The sequence below is a fragment of the Plutella xylostella genome, chromosome Z, assembly GCF_932276165.1.
Source record: "Plutella xylostella chromosome Z, ilPluXylo3.1, whole genome shotgun sequence".
In the NCBI taxonomy this organism is placed as follows: domain Eukaryota; kingdom Metazoa; phylum Arthropoda; class Insecta; order Lepidoptera; family Plutellidae; genus Plutella; species Plutella xylostella.
The window spans coordinates 8,949,013-8,963,928 of record NC_064012.1 but is presented as its reverse complement, the minus strand read 5'-3'; the positions used below and the strand labels follow the sequence as shown (position 1 = coordinate 8,963,928).

Below are 14,916 nucleotides of genomic sequence, written 5' to 3'. Positions count from 1 at the left end.
AGGAGCGTGTTAGGTGCACATGTTCATCAAAACCAAAGCGGAGCGCAGCGAAGCGGAGCGGAGCGTTTTCCAAACAGCGGAAACAATACAAGGCACCAGTTTGCGCTATGTAGGGAAACGCTCCGTCAAAGTTAAAGCCAAACGAATATTATTACTTTGTATAAACCTATGCCATAGCATTATTAGGCTATTCAAGATTTGGCCATACCATTATTAGGCTAAACAATGTTATGCGAAATAACTTTTTACTAAACGAGATTTATGCCATACGATTTTCGGCGTAACGAGACTTTGACCAAACGTTACTATGCAATACGAGATTAGTCAAAAAAAACTTATGCCAAAAAAGGTAGAACCTAATTGCCTCACCCCTTTGATCAACCATATTTACGCACATGGTTTATCAAAGTTTCACCCCCAGGATATTTTAACTTATATGTTTATACCAGTCAAAAATACTTTTTTTGCTAACATACGTCAACCTTTATACAAGCCCTTCGTAAGATAATTATGTACTTATAATATTATGATGAATAAGAAGGCTATAATTTATTTTGCACAGAAGGGTCTTTAAGATGGGTAACTTGATTGGCTCAAGTTAGTTCTGGTATAGCTAGATTATTAGCTTGGCTTAACTTTGGATCGTGGCCGTATTGAATGGCCGTTAGAAGGAATAATAAATTTATATTTTCAGTAGGTACCTACTTAATTATTTTAAAATCTGTAAGTATTGTATATTAGGCCTTGTCCGGTTGTATCAAGGCTTTGTGGTAAAGGAAGGGCGGTAACATGCTTCAGTGCTTTTCGATGTTTGATAGTGAGATAATTCATGAGTACATAGTAGTGGCGTCTATGTACCTACTACTTATGTCCTGTATCTATACTATGTACTTACAGCATTTAAAAGGATATTGTAAGCCGACAGCAGGCTGATTCTGAGGACTTTAATTCTACGACTCGATAAAGCGAAAAAGTTGCTTTCCCCTAAGAAACATTGTTTCTCTGTCTTTTCAGCAGAAGTAGCTCTTACCGTTGACATCTCGTATTTATAAAAGAGATTCCTAAATATCGGTACCTCAACTATCAATTGAGCCACGGGCCTATTCTGGGGTTCCAAGAGTCACAATAAGTCGCTACCATACACCATACCAGAGGTTATTGTTTACAATACTTTTAGTACCCCTGCTTTTCGCGAATAAATTTAACTACGTATCTCTAAGTACGCACTAGCCTACAACCTACGGTTAAACAATACCTAGGTACTAGCTAACAAATTTAAAAAATAAAAGAAGGTTACCGCAACTAAAGACCTAGATTAGTGCTGTCGGCATTGTAACTCGCAATTTATTCAGAGAATTTTCAAGAAGTCCAGCTTAAACAATGGCCGCGTCCAGCGAGCTAGCTATCGGTTTAATTGAGTAATTATAATAATAAATCGTGGATTGAGTTGAGGTGCGAGTGTCACGGCCACGGTTCCACTTCGCGCCTCATTACTTGCTCACTGCAAACTAAATCCACCGGAAAAAATCGTAAACTTTTGTTCTAATTCATGGAATTGTGGGGCTCTGTGACTGTATGATAATATGTCCTTGGTTGCGGTGACCCGGTGTCTGCTCCCTACTCGGCAAGTAAACACTCGATCAATCAAAGGTAAATGAATTAGGGCATGACTCATGAGAAATTACACTCCTTCTTCTTAGCGTGCCGGTGATAAACACTGGAGCTAGGCTGTAGTCTGAAAAAATATTAAATACGAGGAAATTTCGTGTCGTTTGCATAACCAAATAGGTATCAGTCAAAATTTTGGAACCCTGCGCTGCGCCCGATATAATGGTATCTATATGGTTCACGTGTCGTCAAATTATGTTAAAAAAATACTAAAAACAGATTGTAGTATCGCTTTGTTCCATATTAAAATTATCTACGTAGGTACGTCCTAATGATATTGATTAAAAATTCTATCGAAGGGAGAGAAGTATACCTACCTACTTTATAAATTTGTACTAACCTACTTACTTAGTGGCATATCTACAGATCTACATAAGTATTATAGCCGATAAAAAAGTTAATTACTTATAAGGTTATAAGCATCAAATACACAGATATAAAACAGTTCAATTAGTATTTTAGATGTCGGTAAGTACCAATTTTATTTATTGTCCGAACTTATAAAGCTCATAATTTAGTTTATTGCCATTCGGATAGCTGTATAAATAAGTCACGTCGTAATACCTACTTATAAAGTTTTTATTTATTCATGATCATGACCTTCGAATCCATGTGTAGTAACAATGATTATAATCATACCTTATGCAACAATTACTTAGAACTTATAAACTGGTTAGTACGTCCCTGATTGTGTAAGGTACCTACATAATACCTGGTTCTAGTGCCTGTCCATGACCTGACTTGACCTAAACAGTGTGAAGTTCTGACTGATATTAAACATTTCCGCATTTTTGAATTTTAAAATGATTGTTCTGATTTTAATCGAAAAGCCCTTTGACCTTAATTGCATTTCCTGTGTGTAGATGCGTAGTTTTGTAGTGCAATATTCTGCACGGAATTGAAGCATCCTTGTCCTCTTGTGTCCTGCCTGCCTGCCACTACAGCAGATTAATTCAATCAGAAAAAAAAGTTGGGTATATTTAATGGTAGGTTTACATAAGCTCTGAAATGCTATCGTGCGTGCCAGAAGCCTAGTCCAGTCCCGCATGAAATATTTGTAGGCTTGAATGATTCGTAACTATTGTCAAGAAGTATTGTCATTTTAAGCTTGACTTTTGACAAATTATTGCAATAAAATTTCTCGCATGCTAATTTTAAATGCAGGCAATGAGAAGGTTCCACTGAGAAAAGCACCAAATAACTCCTAAACTGAAAAGGCTAGTTTATTGATGCCTTCTGCAACATTGAAGTACATTAAATTTAACAGAGCATCAGGATATTTCCAACTAAAAACGGTAATATTTTGTTGAAATTTTAAATAAAATGTCTGAAAAAATGGGGGTCGTTTGTTATCGGCATTTTGTGAGTGGAACTTTTTCATTGCCCGTGAGTGTAAACCGATAAGTGGCCCAATCCAATGTGACTTACGATTTTTTTTGAAGTTGGTGCCGTGCAATTAGTATTTTAAATTTTTAACCAACTTTATCAAAATCAATTCGTCTATTATCTTGCCCTTACAGTCTAATGTTTTTGAAGACGGTTTAATTCATTTACGTATGAATTTTTGCAATAATTTTGTAAGTGGGTGAAATCGCCAAAATTTGTACATTTTTTGTCCATTTCTCTTGGTTGCACTAAAACCTACTAAATGAGAAAAATATAACAACTTCACATAGAAAATTTTGGTAAATCATATTAGTAGAATAAGTAATCATATTTTGTACAGTGGTTATTGAAATTTACATAAATTTAAATCTTAATAAAAATATCATATTTCTTTGTTATGCTCTTTGTAACAGTATTTTTTTGTATAAAATAGTATTAAATCTAAATTATTTTACTGGTATCACCACGAGCAAAAGTTTTCTTAGAAGTGGCGTTAGTGTCGCGTCTCCGCCATTTTGTTTGTAGTCGTTATCGAAGTTATAGTGAACTCGGAAGAAAAAAGACTTTTCAGTGTTCCCCTTTGTAACAACCGACAAATTAAGTTAAAGGAAAGTATTTACAAAGTAATTCCTGCACGTAAAATCATAATTTCAGTCTGTTTACTATTCAGTTAGTAAAATTTTCGGAAAACTAAATCCACGTGTGTTAAAATATTTTTAGCTTATGAACGTAAGAATTTTTGTTCCATTTTGTTACAATTTTCTTTGTAACGTTACAAAAAGGAAAGCTAAGGGCACATTCAGACTGACAAGAATGTGATGACATTTTTTAAACTAATAAATTACAAAAACATAAAAGTTGTACAGAAGTTTAATTTCAATTATCCTAACTAGTGATACCTAATACCAAAATAATTAATAATTCAATTAATAAAAAAAAACCTCATAGATATATATATATTTTTTAAATATTTTTGTTCAAAAATTACGAAAGTAGTTCGTGTTTTAATTATTTAATAGATACCGGTCAAAATCATAACACTCCTTTTCGCTTCGCCGTAGTGCTGATTAATTAAAAATTGTTATATTTATTCAAAGTAGTGTGATCGAGTCCGAATAGTTCCTTTTTGTAACATTTTTGTAACGTTTCCCTTTTGTTACGTTTTTGTTACGTACAAATTTTGGCGATTTCACCCAAGTACCTATATTAAAAATACTACGTATAAGTAATAACTATTCGTGATCCGTAGAGAGAGGTTCTTGAAACTGACTGTACTTATTAGGAATAGGAAGTCAACGAAGTTAATCTCAAGATCCGTTTATATTCAGTATCACACTGCCATCTAGGGTAAATAAGGGAAACTGTTTACACCTCGAGCCACTGCACGCAATGCACATTGCACAGTGTACACCTCAATTTAGGATATTCGTCCTTATTATGTAGTTATAAGAGCTAGACATAGATGGCGCTACTTTGTATTTGGATGCCGATTCTAAAAGTAAAGACCCTCCCAAAACTTTGTTACGTTTCGGTATTCTATAGGCATAGGCATAGTATGTTTGTAGTAGACCCCAGCACATCACAACCGCAAGTGCAGTCAACACTGCCCCGGCTGATATCGTGGAGTGGCTTTACAGTGACAAAAATGATAATCGCTAGAAAAAAACAATTTGAGGACCAGTGTGTTTTTAAATCTTGAAAAACTAAACTTATCTAACTAAATGTTGATCGAGAAAGTGAAGGAAGCCGATTTTGGTGTGTATATCGTTGTGTTTATCATTTAATTTTGCTTAGTTTCAATGTTTATGTAGCACAAAAACCTAAAATAAAATGTGAAATAGACTTGGCAAAATGCTGAGTAGGTAGTGTAGAAACAGAGTTGATGTCATAACAAATAATAGCTGCATGCCTAGGTGTGTGTGTTGCATTAAATGCAGCGGAGCTAGATTGTATGCAGTGTCAGCCGCGGCGGGGTGAACGACCTCGCTACCTATTTATGTAGAGCGAGTGTAGAGAGTGGCCTACATTGACATTGATATTAGGGGAACTCGGGATAGGTACTGGGATGGGAACACTGCAGGCGTAACATTGAGTAGCCAGGTACACTGATAGTGGGGGCCTGCCGAACAGTGGACGTTGGGCCGGTAAATTAATAATGTTGTGCTTTGTTTTGTTTTGGGCTCTTTTACGTGCACTTCAAGTGTTGCAGTCGCAACGTACTGGGTTACTGGGTCTTATACTGCACTGCACCTAGTTGGGTACCTAGACCTACACATAGTAAAGTATACTTAGTATCAAGTATATACTCAGGGTCAGGGAGGCAATAATCTTAAAGGAATAGAAACAGCTTTTGTTGAATTTTAAAAAGCCAAAGCCTGTACTTATAATAAAAGAAAAGTGAATTTAAAGAGTGGTTAGTAGTACAAAAGTTTATTTGAATGACCCCTCGACCCTGAGGTAACTAGGTACATGGCTCTCCTATTACTTACCATTTTTGTCTCACATATGTTCCACTTACTCAAGGTCTGAAATATCCTGCTGCTGCTACGGCTTCGTTATCGACGTAGATTAACTGTCACTATTTATCTTGATTCGCCATAAGTACGACGCTGTGATTGATGGAACGCATAGAGTTTATCGACGTCGTTTACGAACATCATAATTATTTTTACAGAGGGTCCATTTACGAGTAAACAAAACACAAAAGTGGTCATTCGCGAGCAATGAAAAAGTTCCACCCTCAAAATGCTCACACATTGCGGCTGTGCCATTTCAAAACACAGTAAGCGCCAACTTTAAAAAAAATCGGGTCTTTGATTTATACATTATTTTAGGAGGTTGCGCACAAAACTGCACTGTCAGAATATCAAAAAACCGCTCAGAAACGAAAATAAAAATTCTAAAAATCTATTAACTCCACCCTGCGATATCAAAAATGCCACGAAAACCATTTTAAAACATAGTAAGAGCCACCAACCATTTTAAAACATCGCATATGCTCACGACTGTAATCCCCGAAGGGGTAGTCAGAGGTGACTCGCAAGCGAGTCACCCGCTTTTCGCTGTACATTGTACTCACGTGATAGGTCGCGAGCCGTATCGCCGTTTTTAATTGAGTACAATGCACTGAAGTTGTCGGGTAAGTGGGCAACCCGACTGTCAGATGTTTTCAAGCCGCCCGAAGGCCTCTGACTAGGCTTAACGACTGCTGCCGAAGCAGCAACCGGGACCCACGGCTTAACGTGCCGTCCGAAGCACGGAAGCGTCCAGAAAAGAACCACTTGAAATCGGTCACCCATCCAATGGCTGACCGTGTCAGTTGTTGCTTAACCTCAGTGATCAGTTACGATCACTGAAGCCCGCTCGACTACGGACGCTTCCGCTCGACTACGGACGCTTAATAAATTTTAAAACATAGTAAGTTAAAATGACTTACTGTGTTTTAAAATGGTCAATGGCTCATACTAGGTTTTGAAATGGTCAGCAAAGGTCAATTTTTGCCCGTTAATTTTAGTAAGTCACAAATGGCATACATTATTACTAACACTTTTTCGAAAAAAAAATCTGATATTTCAGAACCTTTATCTTTGAACCAATGAGACCTAGAGAGTTGAATTAAAAGTAGAACATACGGAAATTTTGTCTTCTTTATAAAAGCAATAGAAACCTTTCTCGTCAGAACCTTTCTACTAGCCCTATTTTGCATAAACCAAAAAAAAACTCATACATAGTAAACTAATTTTAGCTCAAAATTTAGGAAATATTGTCTAATTTAAGGCAGCCATAAATAATGTTCGTGTCAGACATGCCTTCTTAATATGGCGATTTAGTTCATTTAGAATTTTAGATAAAACAAAAGCAAACTTAAAAATATGCCGGTATGTCAGCTATTACATAGTGCGGTCGTGTAAAAGTGCTGCAAAATTTGATTTATATTATGTGAAGGATCCAAAACATATCTCTCTCTCTCTCTCAGCCTTCCGTAGTCCACTGTTGGACATAGGCCTCTCCTAACGATCGCCACCCCAAACGGTCACCCGCCATCTGCATCCAGCGGCTTCCCGCTACCTTCCGCAGATCATCAGACCAACGGGTTGGGGGGCGACCGACACGCCGTTTGCCGACACGGGGTCTCCACTCCAGAACCTTTCTACTCCAGCGGTCGTCGGCTCTGCGGGCTACGTGGCCAGCCCATTGCCACTTCAGCGTGCTAATCCTTTTGGCTATGTCGGTAACTTTAGTTCTCCTGCGGATTTCTTCATTACGAATCCTATCTCGCCAAAACATATAAAAAAGAGAAAACATATAAATTATTACGTTATTATTGCAATTTCAATATACTTATTTTGTCTTAAATTACACAATAATGGCTCTTACTAGGTTATAAAATGGTCAGTGAGGGCGGTTTTAGGGTGAGAAAACCATTTAAAACCTAGTTAGTGTTTTCTTTTGTGCATTACAGCAACAATATTAGTCATATTTAAATGAAATAGTATTGTATGTAAAGCCTAGGTTCTGCCGCTTCTTTTAAGCTTAAATTCGTTGAGATATGTATCATAGTTTTACCAGGGCATTGAAATGAAGGGACAAAAACGTTTTTTGGCTCTCCTGAAAATTTTGTCTCTTGGCTGTTACTGTGTTTTGAAATGGCACAGCCGATTGGTATTTATAACCTACCTACTTATATTTAATTCTATATTTTCCTTCTATTAGTCTACCTAGGTATGCTGACTCGAAAAGGCCCCAAATTTTAAAGGCCCCCCCTCCCCCCGATGGAAAAAGAGTAACGTAATAAGTTTAACGTTAGTTTATAACTTAGACTTCTACATTGTATCTAAGTAATAGTAATAGCGATGCAACGAATATTCGGCAACTATTCGGTATTCGGATTCGGCCTATTACTGGAAAACTGGCCGAATAGGCCGAATTATGTTTCGATGAAATTGCCTTTTTTACTTTTACAAGATACAACTACTTTTTAAAGTATAAGGTATTCGGCCGAATATAAATAATAATAATAATCTTTATTTCAATAACCATACTTAATCTAGGTGTACAATTGTACATGACTGGAGCAATCCTTTTAAGTATTTTTAAAAACTTTTATTAGGAAGCCCCGCTCTTCTAAAGTAGGTAACTCTTACAGACAAGCATTGATATTGTTAAGTTAACTAAGTTATTTACTTATTAATAAGTTTAGGTTTAAACATTTTAAAATAAGAAGATAAAAGAAAATTAAGTGACTGAGTGTGTGTGTGTGTGTGTGTGTGTGTGTTTGTGTGTGTGTGTGTGTGTGTATGTGTGTGTGTGAGTGTGCGTGTGTGTGTGTGTGAGTGCATGTGTGTGTGTATGTGAGTGTGTGTAGATATGTGTGTATGTGTGTGAATAGTAAGTAGTATTCGAAAAAAAATGTAAGGTCAACCGGGGCCATTGCGCCACAATACTTTGACTTTCATATTCATTTGATCATAACAAACAGACTATACGCCCTATTAAGCTATAACTTGTGATACATATTAGGAAATTTTATCTTGTTTCATATTTTGATGCAATTTTGTAGAATTTTAAATATCTTCTACTTGTAAACGGCGTTTCTACAAAAAATTGCATTTTTAGGCGCAATAACCCCTAGTGGGGCTAATGCCTCTTTCACTAGTTTTGTGTGCTTGGAAGAGGTTTTTACAAGTTTAAGTAGATATAATTTATAGAATTACTATTAACGTAGCTAATTACTGGCTTGTAAACTAAATACTGCGCTTAGTTAAGGAGAATCAGTTGATCAAAAATTTTTGGGGCTATGGCGCCTACGTAGCCTAATTTCTTGTAGTGGCATTTACCCCATCCAAGATTCCAGGGGTGCTCAACATTTTATTTATGAAAACTTTATTGGACTTAAATAGTATAAATACTTACGTGACAAATTAAAATACAGTATAAAAGCATACAAGGGCATACTTTTTTGAATTTGCAATCAAACCACAACTTTCAATTAGTAAGTATATAATTTTTAGAGTCTGACGGAATTTTAACCATTACAAAACTATTTAGAGTTTTAAAAACAAGTGGGACCATTCTGTTAATATGACTATTTTTTAATTATTATATGATTATTTTCTATATACCGTGTTAACAACATTATCATGTCAACAGAAAATGACGCCAATTTTTAAAATATTTAGTTTATTATATATTAAAATTATTTACGTTTTAGTTGGATTACCAATCTAAGAATGTTAATTCCGATATGCCGTTAAATGTTCTTCAATATTGCAGAAGGCGTCATTAACCTAGTATTTTTCGTTTAGGAGTAATTTGGTGCTAATGTCACTGGAACTTTTTCATTGCCCGTGAGTGTATTAAATACATTTATCATAACATAAAATGTTTAGAACCTCTGAAAATGGGGCTATTGCGCCGCAATAGAGGCAATAACCCCATCAGCCCAGAGGCATTTACCCCAAAATAAAAGCTAAACCTACAATTTTGTAATTACAAATTGTGTCCGATTCTTACGTTATTTCAATAAAATAATCAAAACAATATGTAAAGCAACAAAACAATAACAGTATTTACAGTTAGGAAACATAGATTCTTTTAAACAAACACACATTTGGAACGATTCAAAAAAACCTGTCAGGAAACCTGAGGAGGCCGAAAGAGGTGAAAAAATTAAAATGGCAGATTTGTTCAGAAAATTTACCCGGATACGACATCTATTGGTCAGAGGTAAAAGTTTCAGTTACAAAGATAGATAGCAGATGACTCCAGTAGTTCTAAAGTACGTGGTTCGGAAGATAAATGGATTCGAGGCATTAGCCCCGTAGGCGACTTGGCCCCGGTTGACCTTACTTAATTATAAACAAACAATAACCCCGACTGCACGCTAAAAAGATGAATACAAGCCCCAATGTTAATGGAAAGTATCGCAGGCGGGGACGAGCAGTTGGTTCACAATTTAGCTGAATGTTACTTAGATAGCGGTCAAGTTGGTCCCGTTTAGGCTACAGGAGAGAACAAAGAAACAGACAAATATACATACATACATACACATACAATCGAAAAACATTACCCTCTTCCTTCGGCAGTCGGGTAAAAAGAAATTTAATCGAAACTTTTAATTATCCAACAATCATTAATTTAAACATTAACAAGAATACAACATCAGTATATTTAATAGTATATTTATTAAAAGGCAAATCGTGGTGAAAAAAGACAAGTTTTCCGACATTTGTTGGTAAGAGACGATAGCGCTTTTCTTCATAAACAATACTTACCTGCTTCTGAGAATAGTCTCTCACTGCAAACACACCACTCTCACCGGACCGATATTTTTTAACAAAATACTCGTATATTATAATAAGGTTTGGGTTTTGTTTCGAGTTGGTTTTCCCACCAGTGTTAAGCACCAGTGCGAATATTCCGTATTCGGCTGAGAGCGCCGCCGAATATTCAGTATTCGGCTAAATCGCTATTCGTTGCATCTATAGTAAGCACTGGGTATATGTAGGTTGGTTCCAAAAAATTTAATTAGCCTGAAGGATTGGGTTTAACTCCGTTTAACCTTAAAATTGAAATAACTAATCCCAGACATAATTAAGAGGTGTGTGTTGTCCCAATAACAAAGGTAATTAAATTGTCGGGACCTTAGCATAAGCCCTAGATGTGGAGGTTTCCATCTTTTATGCAGATGTAGGTAATATGCTAAAGAAATACACAGAAATTCTTTCAAAAATAAAGAAATGTGTCCTTTAATTAAAATGAGCTAATTTGTAGATTTAAGCTGGTTTTCCTCCAGTGCCCGACTTATTTTTTCACTCTTTGTACATTTTATTTCCACTCCTTCAACATTTCCGCCCTGCAAGGAGCGCTCTTTACTTGCAACGGTTTCAGGTTTATAATACTTATTCAGGTTCAGTTTACCTAAGGACAGTAAGGACCTTACGTATCAGAAGGGCTGGCACGGGGCGCAATTAAGACGTGACAAAGACATAAGTAAGTGAGCGCGATGCAAAACTATTGTCCGTGCTAGCCCTTCAGGGGTCTTATCATAAGTAATTAGTGTCAAATTCAATACAAATTGGATCCTAAAATCGTTGTCTTTACAAGTTCGCGATAGGGGGTCAGTGTTAGAAAAAGGTTAAATATCTCTATGACTTCGAAAAATTACGGTTTACTTTTGTTCAGTTGAGATAGGTGCCTACTTATGTAGGTAATTAATTACTTATACAAAATAAGCAATTTCGAAAATATTTTGTTTTTCATTAGGTAAGTGAATTTGTAATTCTTTTGGAGAAATAATATTAAATGGAAAAGCAGAAATGTTGGTGAAAGTAGTGAAACCAAACCATACCGCGATGTAGCGTGTTTTGAAACTATACAAGGCCAGAACGCAGAGGTTGGGACTGCTCGCGTATATTTTCAAATTAAAATGGTGCCATGATTTACTTGAAAGTATACAAGGCCATTACGCACTAATCGCGTATATTTTCAAGTAAGTTAAGCCAAAATTATGGCTTGAAAATATACTGCAGCAGTTACCACTGCGTACTAATCGTGTATATTTTCAAGTGCCAAGCGGCAATGCGAGCACTTGAAACTATACGTGATTAGTTACCAGGTAGCCATTTTGAATTGTTGATCTCTCTTTCTTTATCTTTATAGTAATAAGTCTATTGCTTTCTAAACATTGCATCATCATTCCGCACTTGGCATTATTTTCTTAACGTGTTTTTTGTTTACATCGTAGGTACAGTTAAAAAGTAAATTGATTTAAATTAAACTGTAGAACTGTTGTAAATAGTAAAAATGATCTCAGAAGAGGGTGTAGAACAATTCATAAAAGACAATTACGGTGAATTCAAACCTTGATGAAAAATATGTCTGTAATAGGTCTATAGGGTAATACCTACTACACTCACGAGCAATGAATAAGTCCAAGTAACAAAAAGTCAACACCAAATTACCCCAATTTTTCTAAACATTTAATTTAGAATTTGATCAAAATTTACGTTATAAGTTGGTAATAATAATATTTTGATGCGCTGTTAAATGTACTTTATTATTGCCGACGGCGTCATTAAGCTAGTTTTTTTCCGTTCAGGAGCTATCATCACTGGAACTTTTTCATTGCTTGTAAGTGTAGTAGGTATTAATATTAATTCATATAAATAATAAGATATTAGTTTTCTTACTTTCAAGTATGATTGCTATAAATATCAATTTATCAATCAAATTAGAGCTTGTTCATCTTTATTTATTCACTTTCTATCGGTATGACAGGCAGAACAAGTAAATTGTAGTATTGTACATTTACCGAAATAGTTAAGTAAATCAGAATCAGCATGTAGGTATAAATTATATTCGACAAGTACGCCAATCAAGCAATGTGCGTAATAGCAATGTATATTTTCAAGAACGATTCAGTAAATCCCAACTTGAAAGTATACGCGATTAGTACGCACAAATCGTGTATATTTTCAAGTAAAATATTATTTTTTCTCTCTTGAAACTATACAGTGCTAGTTACACTATGGGTGCGTTCTGGCCTTGTATAGTTTCAAAACACGCCGCGATGTAGCATTGCTGCGGACTGCGCCATCTAGCGGTCATTGTAGTGAAACTAAAATACATTTCAAGCCGTATTTGTGCGGTGTATAGTTGATAGTGTTGATACTGCTGTAAAAGACGAAATATTACATGGAAGACAGTGGCTTTTGTTCGTAAAACACATCATAGAGGGTTTATTTTTACGTAGTAAAAAGTCACGTGGCTAGCAAAGTTTCTGACCTCCTGAGTCACCTCCTTTCGGCTTAGTATTATACCTTATTATGTGCAATATAGCCACTTCCGTAGTCTACTAGGAACCCTTATAGTTTCGTCATGTCTGTCCGTCTGTCCGTCCGTCCTGGCTCGTCCTTCGCCGTTTCTGCACCGATTGCCACGAACATTGGTGGGGAGATGTATACTCTTAATCCCAAAATTGCCTTTTTAAAATTATCTAATCATTATTTTTTTTGTCCCCCCTCCCATACAGCGAAAGGTTAATTAAAAAAAAAACGACTTACCCCATCGTGTGGTAAAAAGGTATCTTAAAATACAACAAAACAAGAGTGGTGGTAGCTCAGTCGGGTAAGCGCTCGCTTCTCACGAGATGCGGGTTCGAATCCCGGCGCTGACATGCATGTCAGCGCTGACATGCATGTTCTTTGAATTAAATTACAATGTTTACCATCGCTCTTATGGTGAAGGAAAACATCGTGAGGAAACCTGCATATCTAGATTTATTACATCTAGATATTATTATGTGAACCCACCAACCCGCAGTGGACCAGCGTGGTGGGAAATGGTCCAAGCTTAGGAAGGTAGTTTAGACTTTGGGGATATGCGCAAAGGTTCCACTTGAGAGAGCCAGGTGCAGGTACTTACAACCCCACAGAGAAGAGAATAGAATAGAATAGGATACAACAAAATTGCCTTGAAAACATGTAGATCAAACCAGTCTCGAGATATATTACTTAATACAAAGTTAAAATTGGACCTTAACTTTTGAAATACTATTACAATAATTTTGAAAAAATGTGCTGTACTTTCAACGAAAACTACCTATAGCGGAGTCTGTATCATACATAGTTATTTTTGTACTACTACTCGACCAACTTATGACGTCGTGCAGTTGCCCTAACTAAATGTATGAAACCCGTTGCTGTGCGTGTCGGACACGCTCTTGGCCGTTTTATTTTGAGTTTCCTTCTTTTGTTATAATTTTGGTAAATTACTTATTAATTCATTAGACTTCTACCATTCTTGCTTTGATTTTTTTGCTAGTCTAAGGTGGAACTTATACTGATTTTTTCTACAGTAATTGATACGTCACTCAGAGAGCTCCATTAGTGCACACCTAAAACCTTCTGGTTGAAAAGTAAATAAGTAGTAAAGTTACTAGCCTACGACCGACACACTCACTAACTACCTAGCGGGGTAGGCAAGGTCCATTGCTGCAGAATGCTGCACCCACCTTTCGCCTATGTGTGTTTAGGCCTAAAATAATGGGAGTGAGCCATCCGTCGGACACCAAGGCATGTAACAATATCTGTCCCGGCCGGGGATCGTACCCGGAACCGTAGCCGCAGTAGTCTGAGTTACTAACCACTACGCCATCTGGCTGCCACCAGCACCTACGATTAGATAGATAGATACATAGAATATCGCATAGCTTATCGCTTTAAGCGATTTTTTCAAGACCGCCTTAGGGTGGAAGGATATTTATGATCAAAGAGGGGTCAAAGTATACTAAAAAATTAAAATAATGATCTTGTTAATATGTTATTAGTAAAATTAATCTAGGTACCTATCTATAGTTTTATTATTAGTTAGATACGATACAATATAATGTCACTCACGTGGTTCGATCTTCCATCTCGCAAACTTTAAGTTTATTTTCGTACTACAATTATAGCACGTGCCTCAAGCCGATGGAAAATACATTCTTGAGACATCCTACAGATCTAGAATCTACACACCTATGTATGTTGATTCCTACACGTTGAACTAGGTGTATGGCTGGATGAGTCGTCGTTTTCTGCTTAAAGGGTTGTTGATTGCTAATGTGAGGTGGTATAGTAGCAGCCGGCAGCCCCGACAAACATTACTTTGGATTTAATAACTACATAACCAACTATATATTGATGTGTTACAACAGGGGCCCTATCGCGAAGTACCTACCTAATAACATATTTACGAATCCGAAAATCGTTGTCAAAAAAAGTTCGCGATAGGGAGCCAGATATTAATTTGTCATAAGAGGTTCCAAACGTCACTATATCCCTGAAAATTGCGCACTCATAATGAACTTAAGATCCACTG

General features: G+C 36.4%; 1 protein-coding gene across 1 annotated transcript in view; it reads left to right on the top strand.

Moving 5' to 3' along the window:
* The first annotated feature begins 4,653 nt into the window (after positions 1 to 4,653).
* The window catches only part of LOC105380497 (aryl hydrocarbon receptor nuclear translocator-like protein 1), a 52,967-nt gene continuing 42,704 nt past the window's right edge, over positions 4,654 to 14,916 (top strand). The window contains exon 1 of the mRNA XM_038122040.2: positions 4,654 to 4,809. The gene's annotated coding sequence lies outside the window, so the exon portion shown is untranslated. The remainder of the gene's footprint in view (positions 4,810 to 14,916) is intronic.